General features: G+C 44.4%; 1 protein-coding gene across 2 annotated transcripts in view; it reads right to left on the bottom strand.

The window, feature by feature from the left end:
• The window catches only part of RGS14 (regulator of G protein signaling 14), a 409,263-nt gene that overhangs the window by 300,573 nt on the left and 95,705 nt on the right, over nt 1-12,985 (bottom strand). The gene's annotated exons all lie outside the window — the stretch shown is intronic.

Raw genomic sequence — 12,985 nt, 5'->3', positions numbered from 1 at the left:
TTATTACAGCTTGACTAACCCTGTAACACAGTGACTGAATACATTAATTATAATAAGCAGCTGAGATCCTCACTGGGGCCTCTCAGCCTGCTTGGTCAGGTCTTACATGTGGCACAGCCTGGACAAACTATGTGTCAATTGTTATTACCTTTTAATTTCTGGTGGTTTACAGCAGTTTCAAGATCTTCTGAGAGTTTGTCGTTGCTCAAATGGTTGTCATTTCTTATATTGATATGTTTACCTGGTCTCCATTGCTTGATTTTGCTCACGAGAAAGTGTCACTCATAGTCGTTGAAATGTCACTCATAATTACAAAGAAATTATGAAAATGTCACACATAGCAATCTGAAACCTTGGCAGCTATGTAACACCCATGAGGATCCGTTAGGGGAAGTGCGGAAATGGACAGGGCAGAGAGAGTCCCTGGCGTCCCTATCTGCGGTGACATCGCGCTTGCAAATGCGTTGAAGTCACTTCCGACTCTGTGGGTTTCAACGCTAACCAAGCGTCACATACCAGCCAGGCTTCCCTGCAGACCTCACTTCGGCACGAGACGGGGACCCTTGAGGCCGCCTCGTGGCACGTGCGCAGCAGCACTGAGAGGAGGAGGCCGCATCCGTCGAACGTAGCAGGCCGCAAAGCTTCCACTGACTCCAAGTTAACAGCCGAACAGCGACACCATAGTAAACCCGGTTTTTACCAAGAGCAAGTCACTTTAGTGTAAAACTCGGGTTGAGTTTAAACTACAACACCCAGAAATAATTGGGATGTTAAAAGAAAAAAACAGAATTGGAAAAAGCCTCTGGTACGATGACTTCTTCAAGTAACTTTACGTCGGCGGGCTCCCATTCTGAGCTGGTGTTAGTACGTGCATCTCCTGGAACTTAGCTTTCCGCTCAAAGAAACAAAGCCGATGCGTGGAAGACCCCACAGTATATGGGATATGTGGCGAGTGTCTGTTTAAAGGCTTTCATGTGACATACACTAAATTTCACAGGTCAATGCAGGTAAAAAGGACTTCAAATCTAGTATAAAATATCAGTTCAGCAGTAATATTTAATACCATGTATTATTCGTCTCATACCCACTGGCACATCGAGCTATGAAAGTCTAGGAATACACAGGGCAATGAATAATTGTGGTAGCTACCGTTTTTTTCTTAGGAGCCCGCCATCTGTGCTTTTGAATGGCGGGCTTGCTGAATACTAAAGCTACTTACCCCATCTCTTGCTTCTTTCTTCATCTACCCTACACTTCCGTTCTCCCCCTTACTCTTGCAGGTTCTTTTTCATATCGTCTTTTTCCATTTGTCAATGATTTCCTATCTTTCTCCTCCTCCTTTCTTCCTTTACAACCTTCTTCACTCTTTCGATGGGTGCACACCAGAAGCACCGGCATAAATTAAGCACTGCTGTTACTTCCACTCTTAGGTGGATTTGCAGCTCTGAGGGGAAGAAAGAAGGGTTCATGGGCGAGGGGCATTTGATGTATAATAGTCACCCTCATGCCACTAAAAGAATCGAAAAGAAACTCCGGGTTGACAGAGAAAACAAGCATTGATAATGTCAAACGGTCTCGTCTACGAGGACTATTGACTTTGTCAATGTCTTTTAGCCATGTTGTGTTGCAGTGCCATTAGTAAACAGCGTAGGTCATTCGGGATCAAGCACTGGGATGCAGGGCCATGAAACACCATGGAGAGGGATGGGGTGGTGGGATGGAACAAGCAGCATCACTAAGAGGGAAGGGAGGGTTAGAGAGGACAAGCTAAAAGTTAGAGAAAATCAGATCTATGACATGACCAGCACTGCAACCACATGCACTCGTATGGAGTGGTGCAACTGAAAGAAAAAAATAGCTTTAAAAAGTATTGCCTGGACAGTGTGACCAAGTTACCCTGGGCTCTCTCTTCGGTTCCTCCAATCGTGGGAGCTGAAACCATAAGCTCTGCTGCACTCTTACCACCACAGTAAATGGGCGTGGGAGGTTTATTTTAGTACTGTTCTGTCAAAATGGCGGTTCCAGGAACCCTGCCCCAAACCTGCAGATTTATTAAATACTAGCAGCCCGTCCCGACGTTGTCCGGGTATGAATTGCTGCCGGCCAGTAGTATATTTTTTTGTAGGATTTTGTTTTGATAGCATTTCTTATCTGTGACAGGCCTGTGAAACGCTCCAATTCACAGTGCACTGCTGATGCACTTAAGAGTGCGCGTTCAGTAGTGTGTGAACTCGAGTTTCCCTACTTTATTTTTCCTTGCAATATTATATAGCGCAGACTCGACAACATGGCATGAGCACAATTTACATTACAGAAGAACACATTCATTTGTGGTAGGCACGGGGAGACAACGCGATTTGCCTGGAATCACAGGATGTTGAGCTGATGCCGAGATTCGAACGTAGCTCCCCAGCTCTAAAGTTCGCAATTCTAGAACTTGTGGCGGGAGGTGTGTCTAAAAGTGTATGTCGGTGCTGGCCATCAATGAGAGAGACCTGTGCATTTTTCAAATCGGTGGTGAAAAAGTATGAGTATGTTGCTGGAGATGTGGGCCGCCGTGCCACCAATGTACTTACCGGAGGAGGGTAAACACCCATTATTCCGCAACTTTCTTTCCGCATACCATCACTCCGCATACTTTCATTACGAAAGTACCATGACTCCGCAATGCCATTATAACGCATGGCATTACATTTTATATGCTTTTACCACGCATACATTTACAACGAAATTCGTTGTAAATGCATGAATGGTAAAAGCATGTTTTTTTTTAATGTTTGGATAAGGTAAGTATGGGTATATGGATATATGTTTTGGGGTACTGAGGTACATGTTTTGGGGTGTTTGGGTATTTTAAGGGTTCAGATATAGTTTTGGGTTATGGGGTACAGGGGTAGTTTTAGGATTTAGTGATAAGTATGGGTTTTGGGGTACAGGGGTATTTTTAGGGTTCAGGGCTAGATTTGGGTTTTGGGGTATAGGGGTATTTTAAGAGTTCAGGGCTAGGTTTGGGTTTTGGCGTACAGGGGTATTTTAGGGTTCAGGGGTAGGTTTGTGTTTTGGGGTACAGGGTTATTTTTATGGTTCAGGGGTAGGTTTGGGTTTTGGGGTACAGGGGTATGTTAAGGGTTCAGGGCTAGGTTGGGTTTTGGGGTACATGGGTATTTTAGGGTTCAGGGGTAGGTTTGGGTTTTGGCGTACAGGGGTATTTTAGGGTTCAGGGGTAGGTTTGGGTACAGGGGTATTTATAGGGTTCAGGGGTAGGTTTGGGTTTTGGGGTACAGGGGTATGTTAAGGGTTCAGGGCTAGGTTGGGTTTTGGGGTACATGGGTATTTTAGGGTTCAGGGGTAGGTTTGGGTTTTGGGGTACAGGGGTATTTTTAGGGTTCAGGGCTAGGTTTGGGTTTTGGGGTACAGGGGTATTTTTAGGGTTCAGGGCTAGGTTTGGGTTTTGAGGTACAGGGGTATTTATAGGATTCAGGGCTAGGTTTGAGTTTTGGGGTACAGGGGTATTTTTAGGGTTTAGGGATAGGTTTGGGTTTTGGGGTACAGGGTATATTTATAGGGTTAAGATGGGTTAGTGTTTAAGGGTGTTGGGGTATTTTAAGGAGTAAGGGTGGGTTATGATTATGGGGTGCAGGGATATTTAAAGGGAGCAGGTGGACACCCGGAGCTGGAATGTACAGAACCTGGGAAGAAAAAACAATGAGATATTGGGATTTTTTCCCCGTAATCCCGCGCCCCGCACACACCCACGCCCCAGCACACGATATGAGACATGGCATGAAGGGCGGAATGCACCACACGCCCCCAGCACACTCCCACAGCACAACGCAGACACGCCCATGATGAAGCAAGGTGAAGAACAACATTTTGTTCAAACTTGTGAAGTTAATCTCCCATAATAGTAACTGAATTAATAAGCTTGTGGTGAAATAACTAATCAACTTAGTTTAAGGAAACATTCATCAGTACACGTGGGATAAACTAATGTGCTTTATGTTGCAAACGCAAAGAGAAAAATAATAAGTTAACCTTGTCTATTGTCTTTGTCAGTATTTAATGCGGCTGTTTAACTAATGGCATGTGCTTAATTTGTGTGCTTATGTTATGTCTTTCTGTGACAAAAACTCAAGGAGTTCGTGCAGTTCCCAAAGGAGAAGTAAATATAATGCTGCTTGTTTGTGCTTCTGCTAGGTAACATAATTAACAGGATTAATTAGTAAAGGGGGTGGGTAACAGAATGGGTCTTAATTCTTTAACTAATTGATGTCTTGTGTTTGTTTAATAATAGTTTCCAAAGTGAGGCCTTAAGGTGGTTCAGAAAACATGGCTGACAGAGCTGCAGACACGAAAGCTTGTCCAGAGTGAAGCCTTGCACATGCGTAGCTGTGAAGATTTTTACAGCACAGTCATCATTAATTGAAAAAGCAGTTCTTTGACTGAGTTGAACGTGCTCACGGAGAAAAGGCTCAAGGACAGAAATTTAAAGTGTCTGCCAAGGCTAGGAAGTAAATGTTTGAAACTCGAGGAAAAGTAACTTTCCTGAGGAAGCTGAGAGATGTATAAATGAAGAGACAATAGGGCTTATGTGAAGCCTGAACTTGGTCAAGAAACGGAGATGACCTAATGTTTTATCATGGACTGACACAGGACAGCCAATGAAAAGCTTGGATTTACTCAAAAGAATGTAAAATGTAGAAAGTTTAGCTAGAAAGAAAGGTATAAAACCTGACACCAGGAGCAGGGAAAAAAACTCTCTTCTTTCCGATTCCTCAATGACGTGACATGCTGTTGGACTTTTTGCGCACGTAAGGACAGCAGACTTTAAATGATTTTTCCTTTCTAGGTGAAGTAAGAAATAGACAGGGAAATAGATTTAGGGAATGGAAACTGTTATTCTGCTAATATTTCATATTTCCAAGCTTGCTTTAAAAATGTCAGTTTATTAATTCATTTCCTTAATAAAATGCTGCTTTCTTGATTGCTTATAAAATAAAGATTCTAAAACGTAAATGCTTTTTCTTTATGAAAAATAAAGTTAATAAAATTAGATTTGAAAAGACAAGCTGGTCTTGTTTATTCATGATCTAGTTACCATCAGTTGATTCAATCGCCTTGGTGGTCTGATTAATAAATGATAAAACCATGGTAAGAAAAGATAAACAGCTGTTGTATATAATTATGTAAAAAATATGTGAGTAGTTTAGCTAATCTTACCACCTGATTCATACGCTCAAAAATTGTCTCATTGGTAGTATGGGCCTTTATATGTGTTTCATGATTAATGGTGAGTATGGAGATGATAGGTAGCGTTTTTGAGACAGTTTTCCAATAGGAGCGCTGGATCACCCACAAGGGCCTACTTTGCTGGCACGGTTCTTTTACCTTTTAAATGTATATGGCGGTCGTCTGCATAGCCTATGTCCTTCTGCTGCAACTGCCCTTTCCAACGCTGTATTGGGTGTTGTGATTGGTGCTGTGGTTCCTGAGATTACCCGCCTCAAAGGTTTGGGCTCTCTCTTTATTATATTAGTATAGATATAGATATATAATGTCATGTTATGTTAACCTCATCGATGCTAGAGAGTTTCCCCTGCTGTGCTGGACAGCAATAAAAACGGGTGTGGTCATGACAAGCTCAGCTCGTCATAAGCACACGAGCACTGTGCTGCATGACGAGCTGAGCTCGTCATGAGCATGGAAGGGGTTAAAAGGTGTCTAAAGTGCTCGAATACCCATGGGTGTCTTGTCGCTATTTGAATATCAATCAGGTGAGGGTATTAGGTGCTTAGAAATAACTAGGCACCTAAAAGTAGAAAAGCCAAGTTTTTATTAGCTTCCTGAAACCCAGCAATGTTGGAGCTGGCTTGATGTTTATAGGTAAACCATTCCACAGGACAGGGGCTTCAGTGGTAAAACAACTGCCTCCCCATTTTAATCTCTTAAACCTGGGACAAGGCACTGTGAAGGTATTTTTGGATCGAAGTTCTCTATTTGGAACATACCATGAGAGAGATTTTTTTAAATAACAGGGACCTACTTTGTGCAAGACTTTGTAAATAAGGCATAATGCCTTGAATTTATACGGTTAGGTACCGTCAACCAATTCTTTGATGGCCGATGAAACTGGGTGGAATTTAGGCAGGTTGAAGAGAAGCCTGGCTGCCGCATTCTGCACACTCTGAAGTTTCTTCATATGTTGTTTTTGAAGTTTGGCAAAAATATCATTACAGTAGTCCAATTTCGATAACATTAATAAAGAGACAACTGTTTTTCTGGTGGTTAAAGGGATAAAAGAAAGAATCTTTCTGATAATCCTTAGGGTATTGAACCTGGCCGAGACAACAGAGCTAATGTGTTTATTAAAGCTTAGTTTGTCGTCTATTATTATGCCCAAATTTCTTGCTTTTTGTACAGGAGTGGGGAGAGTTCCCATCTCTGTTGGCCAGCATGCCGGGCTCCAAAAAGAAGAGTTATTACCAAAGAGTATCACCTCGGTTTTCTCTGCATTTAGCTTGAGACTATACTTTACCATCCAGCCACTGACTGCTCTCATACAGTTTTGAAACTGAGAGGTAGTTACTTCTGTGTTTTTCGAAGCTGCCACCACAATTTGGGTGTTGTCTGCATAAGACGTAGGGGGAAAACTAAAAGATCTAATCAGAAGGGCCAGTTCTGAAACACACATTAAAAAGCAGAGGACTCAATGAAGATCCCTGTGGGAACCCACATGGGAGTGAATAGGAATCAGAAGAAAAGTTCTCCAACATAACTGAAGGATTTCTGTTTGTCAGAAATGATTGGAGTGGAGCCAAGGCTTTGTCTGCAAAGCCCAATTTACAGAGACGGTTGACAAGAGTGACATGGTCTCTCCAAACTGCGGATTAGGTACAGTTCATGTGAGGCAGGCGCGTGCACAATGCCAGCCACATCCCACATCATGCCTGGGCATCAGACTTCAAAAGGAAGCCACCCCCCCAATCAGACTTCAAAGGAAGCCGCTCCCCGCCCCCCTCAGCACAATGCCAGAGCTTGTTTTTCTCGCGTTTGTTCTCTGCGGCCCGGCCAATGCTTCATTCCACCATCACACCACAAATCTCACATTTTGTCTGCAAGTCCCGCAACTTGTTTTTATGGTTGCATACAAGTGAGCGTGCCACATGATTTTGCTGTTGAAAGGCACCTCACAGCTTTCGCCAATCACTGCTCGGGACCCTGATGTAATCGCCACTAGCATGAAGCGGTGTTTGTCTTAAGAACATTTTGGAGTCACTCTATCATCGTGTCTCGCGCGGCCATCTCGAGGGTTGCTGCGTTTGTGGCAGCAGGCCTCCCGTCTAGGTGCCATTAGGGGCATTCCAAGTAAACATGCTTCTGACCCACTCCTTGCATGCGCTTGGCTTTCAGATAACTTTCTTTCAGGCCGAATACTTCGCCTCAGAGCTCACTTTACTTCCCCAATTACCCGGACTCCAGGGCCCTTAATGACAGACGTTGTTGGACAGAGACCAGGTATTTTCACAGGACCGGGCCCCCACCTTTCCTGGACTCCCTGGGGCGAGCCCTGCCCAGGGCCTGGCGACTTCTCTCAGGGCACTGGAGCTCCAATTCCAACTGTCCCATTGCTGTTTCACAAAGGAATGCCAACTCCGTGCCCGGGCTATTTTTTTTTATAGTCATCAATTCGCTGTAGCAGGACAAAGACACCCCCTGCCATGGCTTGCATCCACAAATAGATGTATTTCGCCCCCATCCTGCCCACACAGACCTTGTCTTGCTTGATTCACGTGGCTCTTCTTTATAGGTCTAGAAGTCTAACAGGAACTATCAGTACTGTATTAAAACGTCCTGCGTGGCATCAAGGTGTCTTCTCACAGTACCAGTACTCAACAAAACACACTTTGATAACTGAGGAAAGATATTATTCCTTTATCTCATCAGGCTTGTGAAACAGCCCTCCTCCCTCCCCTGGGCCCTGTTCTGAATTAAGCCACGCACTCTGTTGTCAGACATTCCCTTCAGGTTAGAGGCGTTATTCAGGATAAGAATCTCGACCTTTGTTTTCTTTTAGAAACTCAGCTCTGCGAGGATGATGACCCCTCCTCTCTGATCTCGCTCCTGATGGCTATCTTGTCCTGCTGACAGGGGGTGAGGGTGGGGGCAGTGCAGAGATGGCGCTGTATTGACTGACTTTTCAAGCATGTCTTTTTATTATTTTTTATATAGGTTTTGCAGTGAAACTCCTCTGTAAAAGCAAATTCAGTTCATTTCTGAATACCTCTCTCTCTGATGGTGTGTCTAGGCTCTCTGACAGTGTACAGTGACTTAGCCTAATATGGTACACCCCCCCACATCCCCATTACTCACCCCAAACCATCTTTTACTGCTGCGATACAAAAATAACACTTTCAAGAACTTCTATCTTCTATCCCTCCCACAGATTCACATTTCCACCGCTTAAATTAATTTCATATCTCCCTCTACTGATTCACTACTAATCCTGTTGTTGTTTCAGTTAGATGTCTCTTCTGCCCATTATAGCATGGGGCATGTTGCAGTGGGTCATGTCAGACCTCAGCAGCAATTGGCTAACTTCACTGTGTGTGACTGCTTTTTGCCCTTTTCCAAGGAGTACATCTTGCACTGAGCCGTTCTTAGACTGAGTTGTTAATCCACCCTGCTTCTTTCCCTCTCTCACATACCGCTTAATCATGAGACACGTCGAACCTTTCAACGCCAGAACATTGCTTTCGACACCTCTGTTCCAAATTGAAATAACCACTCTGAAAGGATCCAAAACAAATGCAGAAAGTGAAATGCATCTACTTATAAAAGCCTTGGCATCTTTGTTAAACCAACGTCCCTAAAATACTAATTAAATGAAGCAGGCCAACAATTCCTATGCAAACAGTGTACATTGTAGAACAACCACCCCTCCTTTTCATGATCCTATTCCCATGGAAAATATGGAATTTACCTACTCAAATCTATCACCCTCACTCTATCTATTTATCTATCTATCACCCTCACTCTATCTATCTATAGCACTCACTCTATCTATCACCCTCACTCACTCTATCTATCTATCTATCTATCTATCGCACTCACTCTATCGATCGCCCTCACTCTATCTATCTATCGCCCTCCCTCTATCGATCGCCCTCACTCTATCTATCTATCTATCGCACTCACTCTATCTATCGCATCACCACAGCATCACTCAGCACCACCACAGCATCACTCAGCATCACCACAGCATCACTCAGCATCACCACAGCATCACTCAGGGGCACCACAACATCACTATGCGCCGCCACAGCATCAATCTGTGCAACCATTCAACAACAACTGGTTCAACTATGTTCTCTCAATGTTTCAAGCTTTATTACAAACTAGCAGCCCGTCCCGACGTTGTCCGGGTATGAAATAGAATGTGTGTATGTAGCGAGGTGACCGGGACAGTTCCCCACAGTAAGGGCGGCAGTGAAGTTTCCTGGTGGTCTGTACATGACGAGGATATGGTTGCTCCTTCTTCACAGGACGATCCTTTCGCCTGGGGAAGACCGTCGCAAGAAATACAACACGGCCCCTTTAACTGGCCGACGGAACAGGACGCCGGGACTGCCCATCGTGACGTGTCCTTCTTGGCATTGGATAAAGCCCCGGAAACATGGAGGTCGGCGTGTGACGTCACCGACTCGGGAGGTGACCGCGAGGAGGAAGAACGCCGGAGAGGGAAGGAGAACGCGACGCCAGGACGAGAAGCAGACGAGGCTGGGAGAGAAGAGGCTCTGTCAGAAGAAGACGTGCCAGGAGGCCAACGAGACCGCGCAGCGCCGTGCCGCACTCCCGAGGGAGGAGTGTGGCTACGACAGGTACGGGATCGATTCTCGAACTGGGTGGGAAGGCGGGGACATGCACCCGCGGTAAAAAGAACCTCTACCCTTTAGTATCCTGCACTACCCTCCCCGTGGTAAAATACCCTCCCTCACGCCTGTCACTTAGCCGAAGTTAACAACCAGACCACCGGAAGGTGTCCCTCACTCCCCGGTACCCCAGATAAGAAAGTATAGGACGTGGCAGTAATTGGTCCTTTTCTGTGTTTTTGTTTCCGGTACCACTGGCGCGAGAGGTGCCTCGGGAAGAAGCGCTATCCTGACCTGAGACGCTATAGAGGAAAGAACACCCCTCCACAGTCAGCACCACGGATCCTGCCGGTTTTGCAAGAGAAAGACTCACTTTACGCAAAAAGAAACTTTATGTCAAAATAAAACCCTCGTTACCAAGACCTCGTGTCCAGTCCATTCCTGACCCCCCTTTACAGTGTAATAGGCAAGGGAAATTTATTTTAAAATCTCGCGGTAGAAAACATTTTTACCATGAAGTGTCACAATAGTTAGGCATGTGTGTGTGCAGATACTGTGTGTACCTCGGAGTAAGAAGTATTAGCAGGTGTCTCAAGTGTGTATGTACTCCAATTCTGTAGGTAAGCGTGTGTGAAAGTGCATTCAGTTGTAAATTTCGTGTCCCCGCAGGCACGCTGAATCGCGTCATCCCCCGCTTGAGGCCCGGCTCCAGATTTGTTTGATATTGTGCTTGTGGTGTAAAGTCGTTGATGCAGAGAGTTGAGTGGGTCACAGCATGAGCTGGAGATGCTGCACATGTGGGAAAGGGTAGTCAGTTCAAAGGTTAGTGTCCTAGCAGGCGCGCTTAGGTGTGTCATCCGCAGCCTGAGCCCGGCTCCAGCCCTGGTTGATGTTGTGCGCCTGGTGTCAATTCGTTTATGCAGAGAGTTGAGTGTGTGACAGCACGCAGGAGACGCTGCAGTTAGTGTCCCCACAGGCACGGTCCTTTACGCAGAGAGTTGAGTGGCTGACAGCGCGCAGGATACTGCGCAGTTATTGTCCCCGCAGGCACGATCAGTCGCGTCTGCCCCTGCCTAAGCCCCGGCAATTGCCGCACCCATTGGCCTTGGCCCCGCCCCCACCCAACGCACACGTTTGTTTTCCACACGCCCTCAAGGCACACTTTTTTTTTGGGATGTGCCACGCGATTGTTGCCAGTTGTCGCGCCGCGCCCATTGGCCTTGTTCACGCCCCCAGCACACGCCCCAGCACAAGGACCGCTTTTTTTTTGTCGTCATGCCGCGCCCCGACCACGCCCACGCCCACAAGGGACTACTTTGCTGGTAAGGTTCTTTTACCTTTCAAATGTATATGGTGGGCATCTGTATAGCCTATGTCCTTCTGCTGCAACTGCCCTTTCCAATGCTGTATTGGGTGTTGTGATTGGTGCTGTGGTTCCTGAGATTACGCGTCTCAAAGGTTTGGGCTCTCTCTTTATAATATTAGTATAGATGTCACAAAAATATGTTAATATTTCACTACTGTTCTTGGCTTTTCGTCACAATAAAATACACTAAACATAATCTCCACAAAAGTGATTTACAAAAGTTTAAGCTATTGCTATTATAAATTACAAGAACTTTTATTTAAGTATTAATTATTTAAAAAAAAATAAAAGCCATTGTTATTTTTAATATCAATACATCTAAGTCACGTAAATACAACACATATTGCATTACAAATGCTATAGGTGTCACATTTGCGAAAGTTAAAACTATTGGCATTGTAAATGACAAAGCAATTAATTTCGCTATTTTCAAAACTAACACATAAATCAATAGCTCAAACTTTCCTAATGCGAGACCTATTGCATTGCAAATGCTTGTTTATTAGTGCCGTCTCAGTACTATATTCGGCCCTAAAACCGAACTGAGAAGGATCCAACAGATGATTATCCTGAATAAACTTTGATAGTAGTGTGTTAATCAGTTTTTCCACAAATTTGGCTGGAAAAAGTAACCTGGAGATGGGGCGGTAATTGGCTGGGTTATCCAAGTCTAAGTTTGATTTCTTTAAGAGTGGTAAGATAGAAGTCCTTTTCCAAATAACAGGAAAGATACCTGTGCTGAACAACCCATTAAAGATGTATGCTAAAGGTGTTACGATTGAAACTGGAAACGGTTTTAATACAGAAGGAGGGCATGGGTCAAACGGGGATCCTAACTTAGTGGAATTGATTAACTTTGAGACTTCATTCGAGGTGGTGACTGTGAATTGTTTAAGGTTAGTAAAAGAACTAGTATTATCTGCATCAAGAGCACTTGTGGAACCTTTGCTAATTGGAAGGTCAATGGTGGTAGAAAATGTATTATATATTAGTTCCACTTTGTGACAAAAATGTTAGGCAATTTCTTCACAAAAAGATTGACTGATGTTCTTACTTTTCGTCTCGAGAAGTTTAGTCAATTTATTTATGACCAAAAAAGTTCTTTAGCCGAGTTTTTTGATGCTTCTATTTGCTGAGTGAAAAAAGATGACTCATTTCGGATGATAGCTGCTTTGTAATTGGCCAGGGCATTTGTATATGTTATTTTATCAATGAGACTGTAGTTTAGTCTCCAAGTCCTTTCCAGTTTCCTAGAACTTTGTTTTTGGAGTCGGAGAGCATCCGAGTGCCAAGGTGCAGATTTTTTTAGTTTATTTTTATTGGTACCTTTTTTTGGAACCGCTTTTGAAATGGCCGATTTAAGCCAATTAGTGTACGGCTCTGTGGCTTAATTTGGGTCGGGCCGCAGAGTGGCTTGTCCAAGATGGTGTTCTAAGGTGTCAAAGTTGGTTTTAGACCACTGATAGGAAGGTAGCTGACTAGTGTCACGCTCCCTATTTTGAAAGGGAAGGGGTACTGCTAGTTTGAATAATACTACTTTAGGGCCAGATCATGTGAGAAGAAATATATCTTTAACCCCTCCCATGCTCATGACGAGCTCAGCTCGTCATGAGTCACGGTTCTCGTGGACCTTTAGAACGCTCAGGTGCGGGGCTAATTCCCCTCCTGTTATGGGCGTTCTAATGAACGGGTGTGGTCATGACGAGCTCAGCTCGTCATGAGCACACAAGAAACGTGGCTCATGACGAGC

The sequence above is a fragment of the Lissotriton helveticus genome, chromosome 7, assembly GCF_964261635.1.
Source record: "Lissotriton helveticus chromosome 7, aLisHel1.1, whole genome shotgun sequence".
NCBI lineage: Eukaryota > Metazoa > Chordata > Amphibia > Caudata > Salamandridae > Lissotriton > Lissotriton helveticus.
Note: the sequence above shows the minus strand (reverse complement) of the source record. Positions and strands in the feature narration are given on the sequence as shown.